Genomic DNA, 12,678 nt, shown 5'->3' on the forward strand with positions numbered 1-12,678 from the left:
GGCGGCGGCGAACTTCCGCACCTCGCGGCCGGGCGGCTCGCTGCCTCCCCCCGCCTGCACCTCCCGGTTGCACAAGCTTGAAACAAACACTCGGGAGGAAGGGCGGAGGGAGGAGGGCGGAGCGGGGCGGCGGGGGGAGCGCGGAGGGCGGGCGGGAGCGAGCCAGGCTCCGGGAGGGCGGGGGGCGGGGGGATTTCCAGCCTCCGCGCTTCGCAGTTTCCTCTCCTTGTTTTGCTTTCGATCTGGACTGTTCTCAGGCAAGCCGGGGAGTAACTTTTAGTTTTGCTCCTGCGATTATTCAACTGACGGGCTTTCATTTCCATTTCACACACCCTAGCAACACTTAAGCCTTGCGGAATTGTATTGGTAGCGTGAAAAAAGCACACTGAGAGGTAACATTTTTTTCAAATAATAGTTGGGACTGTGCGTGTGTGTTTTTCTCGAGGGCATGTTTAGGAGCACTGGAGGGGATGTGTATGTGTGTGTGTGTGTGTGCGTGCGCGCGCGTCCTGATGGTTTGACACGATGTTTTGCAGACGGAAAATGCTGAGGTTCATAAATATTAATACTGATTTTTGGAGGAACAGTCGGCGCTGTTATGGATCATCTGGTTTTAGGGGAAGCAGGTTCGGTTGCTGCTGCTGCTGCTGCTGCTGCTGCTGAGGCTGCAAGGAGGAGGAGGAGGAGGAGGTTGGTGGAGGTTTAATTTCACTTTTGGATTTGCAGATGCAGAGAGCTGGCTCCATGGACACAGACCTGCTCTGTGCGATCCTGCTCCCCAGGTGTTGTTTGTGGGGGAGCAGGTCCGCTGGAGTCGGGCCTCCTTTTAAAAACAACATGATCGCGTGCATGTATGTGCGTGTGTGTGTGTGTGTGTGTGTGTGTGTGTGTGTGTGTTTACAGATGCCGGCGCCACCAGATCCGAAGGAGGGGAGCGGGTCGTTCTCGGCGCCCGGCGGCGGCGCCTCTCTCCAGGCAGCCTCTGGCGTAAATAGGCAGGAACCCGCCGTCCGCCCGCAGCCTGCGCCCCGCTCCCGGGCCGGGAGAGGCGCTTCCAGCCGCGGCAGAAGGAAACTTGATGGGGCGCCCGGTGGCGGTCCCCGGGGCTCGCCCACCCTCGGGGCTCTGGGAAGGGTCGCGGGCATCGGGTGCCAGCGGCCGGGGGCCGGGAGGGCGGGCGGGCTCCGATCGGGGCTGCGCGCGGGGCCTGGCCGGCGCGCCCGGCTTCCTGGGGGCTGGGCCGCCGCCGCCACCGCCCGGGAGGGACGCGGCGCCCTCCTTCCCGCCGGCCAGCGCCCGGCCTGGCCCTGGGGCTTTGTCGCTGCACTTGTCCCCGCGCGGGGCTGGGGGTCGGGGGGGCTCGGGCGGCGAGTCCCGGGAGGGGTCAGCGGTCCGGGCCGCGGCCTAGGGCCCGGCGCCTCCGGGTCCCCGCGGGCGCCCCCGGGCCGGCCTCGCGCGCTCGGCCTGACCAGCCTCGGCTACGGAGCGGGCAAGGTGGGGGCGGGGAGCCTCCGGGGACCGAGCGGCGCCCCGCTGGCAGGCCCGGGGCTGGGGGTGCCGGCGTCCCCTGGGGGTCCCGGAGCGCGGGCGGCGGCGGGGTGGGGACGCGAGTGCCCGCCCCGCGCCCTCCGACCCCGCTCGGGGCGCAGAGTGGCATTCGCCAGTTGGTGCAAAGCCGCGGCCGCCACTTCCTTTCCGCCTCGCGGGCCGGGCTCGCCCACCAAGCGATGCCCGCCGCGGCCCATCGTGGCGCCCGGCCGCTCGCGGTGCCAGGGAGCCGGCCCTGAGAGGGCTCGGGCAGCCCTTTGCAAGTTGGAAGGGTTTCAGGACGCAGCTCACCCCCTCCCTCCCAGGACGCACCGGCATCTCAGTTTGGGCCCCAGGTGTGGCTGCGTGGGCCGCCCTTACCCCCTTACCCCTTTAGAGGGGAAGAAGCGGGAAGGAGGCTGGCAGCCCAAGCCGGGCGCAGAAACAGCCTTCCGGGCACCTGGCGAGGCGCCGAGGTCAGCCGGTGTTGGCGGGACCCCTGGTCGTCGCTGTAAATGTGACCCTTGGCACTGGCAGTGGAGGTGGCCACGTACTGGCGGCGTGGTTTTCGGTCCTCTTTGCCCCTAAAGGATAGTGTTTGGAACTTGGGGACATCTTCCCCGCTCTCTCCCTCTGCAGCCTCCTCCCTCCAGTGTGGGCAACGGTAATGCTCCCGGTCCTCGGTTCAGAAGAGTGCTGGCATCTTCCCTCTGCCACCGGCCTCCCCGTCGCTGTGACTCGGTCTGCTTTTGATGAATGGCGAGGGAGGGTGGAGGAGAGTTACATTTCCTGTTGTGGATTTTCAGGAATCACCAAGGTTGCTGTCAAGCCTGCATTCGTTTATGAGTTTTCAGACCGACTGCAGATAACATTGAGGACTCAGCAGCGTGCGCTTTGCTTTTTGGTGCTTAAGGGCAGGTACAGAGAGGGGCCTGGTGACAATCTGGAAGGGAAGGTAGATGGTCTTGACGTTAGGCAGATGCAAGCTCCTTGCCACGACCTGGAAGGTGACCCCTATTTACTTTCATGCACCCGCACTCAGGATTTTCTCCTTTTCTCACCCCACCGCCATCACTCTTTTTTCGGAGAGGGAAAGGACAAAATCCTGGAAAAACTTGTGTTTTCTAAGGAAACTTCAGTAGATGGAATATTGAGGACTTTATTTGGTATTTTTTAATACCTTGAAAAATGTATTGATCGACGGGGCAAAGTCCAGAATTTCACTTTAATTAGTGAATGGTTATAATTTATAACAGCCTGTTGTGTAAGTAGTTAGATTTTGGCCTCCTGGATCCGAGTTCGTGTCTATTCTGATTTGTAACTGCTTCTTAATATTAAACATCTACATTTTTCATTCTCAGTGAGTTGGTTTTTTTTTTTTTCTTTTGTCCTTCCAAAGTTAGAGATAATTCTGCACACTTCAGACGTCCTTACCTGTTAAAGTGTCATGATAATCCAAAGTAAGTGTTTGTGGCTAAACTGTAGACTGATTATCCTGAACCAAAGTCCTGAAACGGCTCCATGAACCATGACCCAGTCTCCTCTTTCTCTGCTTTCCCATATACATTATTAGGCAGATATTCAGTATACCAAAACTAGTTCAGGATGTTTGAACTTAGTAGTGGAAACTTTAAAACTTTGGGCATTTAACATTGGGGAGTTTCACGTGCATCAATTTTCTCCTGTCTCCAAGGACACTGTTCTTTTATTCTTGGTGTCATGGCATATAAGCTTTGTTGTTTTTAGAGCATTTTCACGAAACTTCCCTTTTGATAGAGAACAGACCAGTGAACTGTAAATGAGGTATCTGGGACATGGTTCTGTTATGTGCTTCATACCAGAAAAAGGCTTAAAGCAGATAAGGGACTTTATTCATTTAATAAGTATTCATAGAACATTCACTATGCCCCAGACACAGTGCTGGGTTCTGTGGGTTTGACTGAGAACGGGAAGGGAGTTTCTTTACCTTTTGGGGAAATTGCATTCTAGTTGGTGAGCTGACAATACCTAGCCAAAAAATAAATACAGTAATTACCTTTAGGGGTGAGTTCTATGAAAGGTGATAGTCGTATGTAACTGAATATCTGATAGGGTTGCTTTTGGGAACAAATGAGGTAGTGTTATGAAAGAAGGTTGCATGAGTTACAGCAGTCTACAAATGCATAAGGCACTCACCTTCAGAATTCTGTCAGATCTTTCTTAACTTCCCACTCCAGTATTGCCTGGAGAATCCTCTAGACAGAGGATCCTGGGGCGGGGGGCTACAGTCCATTGGGTTGCAAAGAGTCATGTAGGACTGACGGATTAACCACAATGCATTCTTAACTTTAAAAGTCAGGGAATCATGACTGGATTAAACACTGACTTTCTTTTAGAGAATTTTCAGCACGAAGTGATTTTACTTGTTCTGAGAGAATATAGAGAATGGTAAGGAATTAAACACAGAATAACTTTTATGTAAAGCATTGAAATCTTTAACAAGACATCTGATATTGTTAGTAAGTTTTTTTCTGTCAAAAGTTAGATGGTGTCCATGGAGACCAAATGATATGGAAATAAAAATGATTGGACCAGTGTATTTTCCCTCCTTATATCAAGAAAAATCCTTTCCAAGCTCATTGTGTTTTAGTGTGAATTTTCTTCCTCATTGCTGAAGACTCTTCATTATCTGTTACTACTGATATGCTCTTAACTGATTTTAATTTTCGCTATAACATCTTTATTATTTTTGGCTGTACCGTGGGGCATGTGGAATCATAGTTCCCCAACCAGGGATGGAAACCGAAACCCCTGCAGTGGAAGCTCAGAGTCCTAACCACTGCACCACCAGGGGAGTCCCGCTATGACATCCTCAAAGCGAGTCAGTTAACTTTCATTTATTGGACGCTTACTATGTACCTAACACTATCTATGTGAAAATGATATGTGACAGCATATGTGAAAATAAATGTAATAGATGGTATATGTTTATAATAGATATAAAATACATAAAGGAGTATATATAAATACCATAAATTTCTGGGAAATGTCCATTATTGTTAGCAATAAAGCCAGTTCTTCTTTTGGTCTGTATGGGACACATGTTCCTTTGAGCACAGGGGTTGGAAGTTAGGGCCTCTGTCCCTGTTCACCCCATTCGTGCCCTACTTTTGGCCTGAGTGTGATCAATATTTGGCTATAATTTATGCCTAAGGCAGGGTCAAGCAGTGGCCCTCGTGGTGGGGGTGACTGGTGAGAAAGGGAGTGATGAGATTTGATTAAATCTTGTTTTTTTTTTTTTTTTTCAGCAAAGAATGGTAAGTTATCTATAGGATCCAGATTTAAACCCAAAGCCAATATTTTATATAAAATACTAAAGGCAATACACAGGCAGGAAATCAAGCCTGCAGGTACCTGAGGTTGGGCAGTGACCCTTCCAGAAGATCCATAGTCACCAGCAGTTTTTCCTCCAAAGATGCTTTTAAAATGATTTCCCATCTTACCAGCTCCATCTTTTGACAAACAGCCTCTGAAACAGATTGTGTTTAGTTAGGAAGACTTCGTGGGCCTGTTTTTATTCCTCAGAAACACACTGCAGTTAGAAATCGTGGTTGATCTGAGAACCAGCATCAGCAAATCTAGATGATCCAATTCCAGCCCAAAGCAGAGAAACTCGATGTTGGCAGCCTGGGCAGCCATTCCTTAGATAAGCTGTTAGTCCTGTTGGACCTTCTGAGGTTCTGAAACTAGCTGCCATCTTCCCCGCCCCCCTATCAGTAACTTTGAGTTCTGCTGGGGGTCCAGGGACCCCAGGATATGAACCATTGCAGTAACCCAGGGGATTATTTTGTTAAATGAATGCAAACGTTGGGTCCTTATTTCATTTGTTTTTTAAATATCTGTTGACAGCCAGCTATGTCCAAGGCCCTGGATAGCGGAAGGTGCATGGACTCAAAGAGCCCAGAGGCCTGGAGTTGACTTTCAGCTCTTTTGTTAACTCTCCACTCACTTCTCCTTTCTGGACCTTGGTTTTCCCATCTGTAAAATGGGGCTGCATGGTTCTATCATGTTTGAGGGATGGGACTTATGTATATCAGAATCTTGGAGAGGAGGGGGCTTTTAGAAACCACCCAGACCTTCAGATTTGAGACTGAAGCCCTTTCCTCTCCTTGTCTCTCCTTTTTGAGAATCCCTCCTCCCACCCCCGAGTAACCTTCTGACATTGACCAGGGTGTCCTGGATCCCTGTCCCTCAGGTATGTGGGCCAGAACAAAGGCAGAGAACCACTGAATCAAGGGTCTCTTCCCAGGGCCAAACCTCATCATTTTTTTCCATTGGCTCCCAGGTCAGGCTATTCAGGACAGCATGCAGATAGTACTTGTTATCCACCTTTTAGGCAGCTCTTTGAAAGGGTAATCTGTAGTCCCTCCCCATTGACTCTGCGCACGTTGACCTTGCTTGTCATACAGAAATAGGGTCTGCAGTATGGTTGTGATATTTTGAATTTTCTGCTCTGAACAAGCCGAGGAGGATTGTGTTTCATGAGCCTGTCTCTAGGAAGGCCACGGAGTCATGGGTGTGTTTGTTGTTTGTTTCTGTTTTGGCTTATATTCCCCTTTATCGGTTCAGTATTCAGCTTTAATACTGAATAAATAAGAAAGAACACGAGTTAAGCAAAGAACGGCTCTGTATGTCTCGTGCCCTGTGTGCACACCTTGTAGTCCCACGCTTATGAGACGAGAAGGCTGTGTCGTTCTTTCTGGTTCTAAGCATTTTTATCTCAGGGGCAAGGCCAATTTAGTTCAACAAAATACCTTGCTTTAGAGTTCTGCTTGATAAAAGCCAGTCGAGTTTTGATTAAACATTTTTGAGAGTTAACCAGTTGCTGGGTCAGTTTCATGAATAATTTCTTTTCCAGCATCCTTAGCAATCTGTTGCTGTCTGTGTAAGAGCATTTGATACTCAACACATCTAATGTGATCAAAGGAAAGATGAGCTTCCCATTTCATCTGTTCTTTTTGAGCTTACAGATATCAGGTTTTTGTAGGATCCAAAGAAATACCTTCTAGATAGAAGATGCTCTCCTGGCCCCATGAGCTTAGAATCCAGTGGACTTTGCCCTGTCATGAGGTTGATGTTTTGAGTGAGGAGAAGCTATATACATGTTTCAAGTCATATATAACGTGTTACTTTTGAAGAGCTTTTCCTGTGCCCCTTACCCTAAAATTATTGAAGGTGATGAGAACACTGACAGTGGTGGCCGAGAGCGTCATCTGATTAGGGTGTCAGGTGTTGGGGGTGGTAGAGTATGAGTGGGGAAGGTGACAGTTGAGGGAATGAGGTGATGGAAAAGAGACGAAGGTGTAGAGTAGAAGATTGCCTCTTGAATTGTTGAGTGCGAGAGAGTGAAGAGGGAGTCAGACAGGTAGACTTTGTGTCTGCTACAAATGCCATTGAGATGTTTTGCAAGTAGAGGGACAAGCTGGTAATTAATTGATAGTAAATGCAGAACAAGTTGAAATGCTAGGGGACCCTCCACTTCTAACTTTGGAGTTTGGCCTTTTTTTTTTTTTCCTGGGGGAATCAAATTACTAGGCATGGCCAACTTTAGACAAGTAAACAGAAGGCTGTGAGTTTGGGCATGGTTGAAACCACGTTAGAGGTGGTGTTGAAGCCAGAGAGGATGGAGGAATTGGTGCCCTGACCTGAGGCCTTAAGACTCAAACTCAGTTACCTTGAGAGGCAACCACAGCCCCCTCGAAGAAGATAGCTGTTGATGAAACGGATCAGCAGTGCTGTCACAGCCCTTAGGCTGTCCCCTCCCCCACGCTTGTCTTCCTTGCTGCTCTTTTGTTTTTGCCAGGTTGTAGGAGGTAAGTAGGGAGTTGGGAAAAGAGAATCAGCCAATACTGTGTTTCCCTAAAGAATACAAGGCACAGGGTTAAGACTGAGCTATGGATCGTCACTGGTACTGCGGTCACTGTAGTTTAGAAACTAAGCACTTGGTACCATAGCTAGGGTACTGTACTTTGAAATAAACTTTCTGGAATACAGTTAGGTGGTGTACACTTAATGTCTTAAAAATGTTGAACTCCCTGTTCCAGTAATCCCACTTCTAGGAACCTACAGATGTGAAGTAACCAGAGCAGAACAAAGATTTATGTACAGGGATGTTTACTGTTCGCTTCTGTTATAGTGAGAACTCGGAAACACCCTAAATCCCCAGCAATAGGAGCACATTTAAATGCGTTACAGTGCACCAGCCCCTGAGTACAGATAGCTGATAAAATTCATGCTTTTGCATTTAATGATGGGAAGGTATTTGGGGTGTATGTTGAATGGAGAAAAAGGATTTCCAATTATTAATTTTATTTTTAAAACATGTGCATGTGTTTGTATATACATCATTAAAAAACACACTGGAAGGAAATATCTGGATGGTGTGCTTATGGATGTTTGGCTTTCTCCCCCAAATTTAATACAACAACACAATTACTTTTATAACCAGAAAAATATTCTCAAGAAGACTCTGAAGTGTTCCCTCTAACCTCACCTCTGGTAAATGTGGATGAGGACAAGTAAATCGGGTGTTGCTAAGGAGGGTGTTGTTTGTGAACTTGGCCATTCCCAGGCCCTCTCTGCCTTGATGTACAGAGCCAGACTCTAGAATCAGAACTTTGCCAGCGACTGAGTGCCTAGATATGCCGTTGTCCTGATTCAACTCTTCCAGCTTCAAGATACTGAGATTGATGGTTCCTTTCAGAGGTTGGGACGCATTGTTTTATCAGCAACAGTGGAGGGTCTGAGATGTTACCTGCTTCACAAATGTGTCCTCTGTGTATGTGACAGAAGCACCTGACATGGGGGTAGGAGGCAAGAGTTCCTTCTTGATCTTTACAACCAGGCCAGCAGCCAGAGAGATGCTACGGTGCTGGCCCCCCATACCTAGACCTTGAAGCGATACCATTGAAAACTGATGAACCTGGGTGTGGATTACCTTCCATAGACGATGTCAGAACGATGTCAGAATGACCATCCCTCTCCGCTGCCAATGGTCCAGGGTTGCGGAGGGGAGCGGGTGGATAGGGAGAGAGATTGTGTGCGTGCTCAGTCACTCAGTTGTGTCTGTTTGCGACCCCATGGATTGTAGCCTGCCAGGCTTCTCTGTCCATGGGATTTCCCAGGCAAGACTAACTGGAGGGGGTTGCTGTTTCCTATTCCACGGAAACTTCCCAACCCCAGGGATCGAACCCTCTGCTCCTTTCCTCCTCTGAGTCAACATCCTCACCTTTCGGCTCTTACCAACGACAGGTGTCTCTGAGGTCATGGCTTTGCCCCTTTTGAAATGTACATGCTTAGAGAGGTAGGGCCTCCTGAGACCCTGCAAACTTAACCCAGGAACCTAGTCAAGGCTGTAACCATTTGGCCCTCTTGAGAAGATTAGAGAAGTTTGACTATTCTTCTGGAGCAGCGCAGTTAGTTGAGACAAATGACTACAGGTCTAGTTCTTGCGGTAGGTGAAGAAGAAAAGGTTTCTGGGGGAAGTGAACGCAACCTTCCCTGTCTTGTGTGCGCCGTCTTTGTACCCTGTTGGTTCCTGTGTCTCAGGTGGCTTGGCTGTTTCACAGGAGCCCTGAAATCTGGGAGGTTTCATTTTCTCCACACGGCAAACCTTACAAAGCCCTGTGGGATTCTCCATGGGGAGAATCTCCATGGGATTGAGACACTTGTGTGTCTCAATTAGAGTGTGATTTCTGATGTTCCATAACTAAAGAAGCCTCCAAATCTGGAATTTGTGTCTGGAAAAATTTTTAGAATAGTTTTGATTCCTTGTCGACACGGGAGGGTTTTTTTTGGATGTGTTATGAAACTGGGGTTGGGTGTAACCATTAGGAGTTTAGAGGCAGAATGCCAAAGCACAGCTGAGAAAAAAGAATATTGATTAGGACAACACTATCCAGTACAAATAGAATGTGAGCCACGTGTATAATTTTTAATGTTCTAGTAGTCACGTTAGAAAAGTCAAAAGAAGTGCATGCTCAGACACTCAGTCATATCCGATTCTTTCTGACCCCATGGACTACAGCCCACCAGACTCCTCTGGCCGTGGAATTTTCCCAGCAGAAATACTGGAGTGGGTTGTCATTTCCTCCTCCAGGGGTTCTTCCCAATCCAAGGATTGAACCCATGTCTCCTGCATCTTCTGCATTGGCAGGCAGGTTCTTTATCACTGATCCACCTGGGAAGCCCCAAAAGAAGTAGGTGAAGTTAATTTTAATGCTCTCTTATTTAGTCCAGTGTGTCCAGAATATTATCCTTTCAACATGTAATTAACATAAAACTGTTAATGAGATCATTTACTTTTTTTCATGCTGAATCTGCAAAATCCACTGTATCTTTTATACCTTCAGCACATCTTAATTCAGTCTGGTCACGTTTCAAGTGTGCAGCGGGCAGCGGCCATATGGCTGGTGGCTACCATATTGGACGGTGTAGGACTAGGAAATGGAGTAGGTCGTGAAGAGAAATATGGGGAAACATTGTAATACAGCAACTCAATCTAAAAGAACCAGGGAAAAAAGAAAGAGAGTACTCATTTGGTTATAACTGCATCTCCCTGTATGTCCCCCGCCAACCCTACCTCCTCTCATCAGCTTAAAATAATAAGATGCTCTGAATCTCTTCAGAGGCAACACACCGTGTGTGCCATTCCTTTGGCCATAGACCCAAACACCTTGAATATTTTCCACCCTTTTGAAGTGCTGTGAAAAACGTCGGTTCCCTGGATTTTCCCGTTTGCAACACCTCCCCGACCAGGTTATCTGAGACCTGGGGATCATGTTGTATTTCCTTGCATTCCCCACCCGTGCTTGATATGCAGTAAGCGCTAGGTAAATATTTGTTGATTTGATTTTCAGCCCGAGAGCGAAGGTTAGCTCCGAAGGCTGGATTCCAGCTCAAGATGGATGGGCCAGATCTCTCTCGTGTTAGAAGCCTAGTGGTATATGTATGGAGCACAGAAACCCTGGGATTTGTCACTTTGCGTTAGCAGTTATCACTTTGTATTAAGGAGTTCAATATCCAGAAGGGGAAAAAAACGGTCTGGTTTTCTCCTTTGGACCAAAGCCTTTACAGAAACCTTATCACTCGATTCCTTTGACATTTATGTTCCAGTGCTGATAATAATACCTTCCGGTACATGTAAATAAGCTCTAGTTGCTGAGGTATACATTTGGGAGCTGCTACTTTCTTGGTGGGTTAGTTATTAATAATAACTTTGTTATTAACAAACTTTCATCCCATAACTTATAGGCAGGGAAGTTCTTTTGAAGTCAAGCCCTGGTATCTTAACAGTTGCCTTCATTTGTTCTCTCAGACTGTAATTGTTGGGGAGAAGCAACAGACGTAGCCACAGAGCCCAGGCAATTTATTTTTCCTGAAGCCTTACCTAAGAACTGCTTAGGTAGCTTTTCTCTGCGAGATTAAATACGACCTTCACTGAATCATGTTAGCAGGGCCAGCAGCTAGAAAAATAAAGACTAAACCAAACCTTCAGCAAAGAAATTCCCAGCTGCTCAGCGGGTCAGAGCTTTCTTGATTGCTTTCTTCCAATGAAAACACTGTAGATTAGTTTTAAGTGAATTCTAGTAGGTTTGGGGATTTGCAACTGACAGAAGAACAGGGAAGTATAATCTCACTTTAAAATCGTAATCCTGAAGGTAAATCTTGATTGACTCTTTGGGGGGATGTTGGGATTTTGTTCATATGGGAAAACTTCACTGGTGTGCACTGTTGAGCTGACTTGGAATGTCAGGGTCCTCAGGGATGAGGGGACAGAGAAATGAGATGAGAAGCTGGTGGCCCCGGGGGATGCCCTGGGTTCGTGGGTTGCTCTCTGGGACCCTGAGGACCAACACGGATGGCACCCCTTTCTTCTCTCCGTTATAGAAGCGAAGTCCAAAGGTCCCAGGAGGGAATGTGGGTGAACTGCTATTTCCCCTTTGGGGTGTGGCTCTCCCGGTGATTCAGGAAGTCAGGGCGAGTTTAAAATATTATAGGAGAGGGTTTATTTATTTGCCTCTCTTACAGGTGCTTTGACTGCATCAAGTCTTTTTCTCCTCTCTCTCTCAAAGTCAAGGTGCAGTTCGGGTTGCAGTCTGGGCAATGGGGTCGGTCTGGACCCTGAAACGAAGGAGGGGACAGTTTTGATCATTCTTCCAGTCGCTGTTTACAGGTGTGTACTCAGTGCTGACTCCATGTTGGGGGAGAAGGTGTAGAAAGGTAGCGACGTCTTCAGCCTGGAACTGAGTGAGCTCGGCAGATGGTGTGTGTTCCCTGCAGTGAGGAGCCCCGGTCTGGGCGGCCGAGACCTCAATTTAAAGATGTGACTTGCGGTGTCTGCATCATCGATGGGCCACCCAGCACCGTCTCAGTTTGTCCCGGAGACCACAGGGCGGACGCGGCACGTTTTGGGGCCAGCAATGTCTGTTTTATTTTCTACAGGACAGATTCTTAGTAAAGCTTATCACAGGCGTAGAACAAGGTCTTGTTTCATTGTTCCGGCTGGTTCTCTACCGTTTTCCCTCCCTGGGTTTGGCACCTTGGTTCTCCCGCCGTTGTCTGGTGTCCTTTGTCATGAAGCGTCTGAGCCTTGATGATGGTTATCTGCGCTTCTACTTCCCCTCCCCTCTGAGGGCAGACTGGAACTGGCCATGCTGCTGCTGACACACTGCTCGGAATCCCTCCCTGGAGGTTTGTGCCAGGAGTACCTCGCTCCTCACATACCTCACACGGCTCGAGGTGACATCGCCCTGAAGGGGAAATTGGCCCATATTTAATTCTGAAAATCCATCCTTTTCTGTGCATGTGTATATGTGGTCAGTAGATTACCTTCAGGTTACCTGGAAGTAAAGTATGACTGTTGTCCAGTGACAAGCAAGCAGTGAGTTTGTAAATGCGTGTCTGGTCATTGTTTTCTTATTATTATTACTATGGTAAAAGTTACATAACACAAAATTTCCTATTATAATCATCTTTAAGAATACAGTCCAAGGGCATAAAATTCATTTACAGTGTTCGCAGCTGTCACCACTGCCCTTCTTCCCTACAACCTTTTTTCATCATCTCAAACAGAAACTCTGTGCCCATTAAATAAAAATCCACCTCACTCTG

General features: G+C 47.9%; 1 protein-coding gene across 3 annotated transcripts in view; it reads left to right on the plus strand.

Moving 5' to 3' along the window:
• Positions 1–205: 205 nt before the first annotated feature.
• Positions 206–12,678, plus strand: part of IRF2 (interferon regulatory factor 2) — an 86,691-nt gene continuing 74,218 nt past the window's right edge. The window contains exons 1-2 of one of the 3 annotated variants that reach the window (XM_088832698.1): positions 206–392; positions 537–690. The gene's annotated coding sequence lies outside the window, so the exon portion shown is untranslated. Of the gene's footprint in view, positions 393–536; positions 691–11,716; positions 11,741–12,678 lie in introns of those variants that run through there. The other 2 variants (XM_055416394.2, XM_055416395.2) reach the window with 2 other exon arrangements.

This window comes from Moschus berezovskii, chromosome 26, assembly GCF_049115385.1.
Source record: "Moschus berezovskii isolate FMDL1 chromosome 26, NW_MosBer_1.0, whole genome shotgun sequence".
In the NCBI taxonomy this organism is placed as follows: domain Eukaryota; kingdom Metazoa; phylum Chordata; class Mammalia; order Artiodactyla; family Moschidae; genus Moschus; species Moschus berezovskii.